Here is a 1,280-nt window from a genome sequence, read left to right as displayed (position 1 = left end):
CACACACACACACCAGCAGAAAGCCCATGTCTCTGCTCTGACGGACCACCTCTATCAGCAGAAGGGTCTGGTCCAGTTGGCTCAGGATCAATTTAATCACTTTAGCCCAGCAGAACCAAACAACAGATTTATGGATCCGTCTGTTTCCTCCCATCAGAACAAATAAAACTCTTCCCTCTGGGGGTCTGTGGCCCCCTGAGGGTCTCTGACCATCAAAAGTGACGACTTATTTCCATCTGCTGAGTCAGCAGGTTTCTGCCGTTCTTCAGCTTTTTTCTGCTTTCTGATAATTTCAGCTTTGTGCTGCAGTTTTAGTTACTATTCAGCTAAAATAATTTTTTCAAGATAAGTTCACATTTTGGTGGCCATTTTAGCTTCTTTCTGCTTAATTCAGCAAATGTGCTCCTTGTGCCTTTATGCTAAATGTTATTATTTTAGCTGTTTTACTGCCCGTTTTGGCTGTATCAGCTGTTGTCACTTTTTTGTACTTTTTTTTGGCTAATTTGATTGTTTTTTTTACACCACAAACACTGTCTGTGTACTTTTGTTTCCACAACCTTTAGCTGCTGATTTTAGCCTGTTTTTGACTATTTCTGCTCATTTCTGCTTTTTGAGCTTTTTTCTGTTTCTTACAACAAATTTAAGCTTTATGTACTTCTTTCAGCTGCATTCTGCTAATTTCAGCTGCTTTATGTTTTAGCTATTTTACATTTTTTTACTTATTTTCTGCTAATTATATTTTTTCACTCCTTCGATCTGGTAATTTATTTTAGCTTTCATTTGCTACTTTTAGCTACTGTTAGCCTTGAAGTAATTAATTTGATTCTACCCACTTTATTAACCTTCATTTCTGTGAATCCAACACAGAAAACAGCCTTTTATGAAGAAAAACATTTATTTTTGAGATATTTTCAGTGCTCGGTGTTCAGTTCATTACTGAGGCTCCAGCAATTAAACCGTTCCGTTCACTCGACGGCTGCAGACGGTTTACTGCGGCGAAGGTGTCCTCTAAGAGTTTAATTAATGAAAGCTAAACAGCCAAATGAAACCATCTTAAATGAGTTTTAATGAATCCTGAAGCTTCGGCTGTGAGCAGGGATGTGATGAGCGGATGGAGAGCTGCTGGTTTTATTACAGAGGTTCAGTCAGCTGCCTTCTTATTGGTCGTCAGGTGAGAATAACTGAACTCTTTGATGGTTCAATTAGATCAATCAAGATATCTATCCATCCATCCATCCATCCATCCATCCATCCATCCATCCATCCATCCATCCATCCAT

General features: G+C 38.8%; 1 protein-coding gene across 1 annotated transcript in view; it reads left to right on the top strand.

Moving 5' to 3' along the window:
* rasgef1ba (RasGEF domain family, member 1Ba) overlaps nucleotides 1-1,280 on the top strand; it is a 75,690-nt gene that overhangs the window by 9,684 nt on the left and 64,726 nt on the right. The gene's annotated exons all lie outside the window — the stretch shown is intronic.

Source organism: Austrofundulus limnaeus, unplaced genomic scaffold (assembly GCF_001266775.1).
Source record: "Austrofundulus limnaeus strain Quisiro unplaced genomic scaffold, Austrofundulus_limnaeus-1.0 Scaffold226, whole genome shotgun sequence".
Classification (NCBI taxonomy): Eukaryota; Metazoa; Chordata; class Actinopteri; order Cyprinodontiformes; family Rivulidae; genus Austrofundulus; species Austrofundulus limnaeus.
Note: the sequence above shows the minus strand (reverse complement) of the source record. Positions and strands in the feature narration are given on the sequence as shown.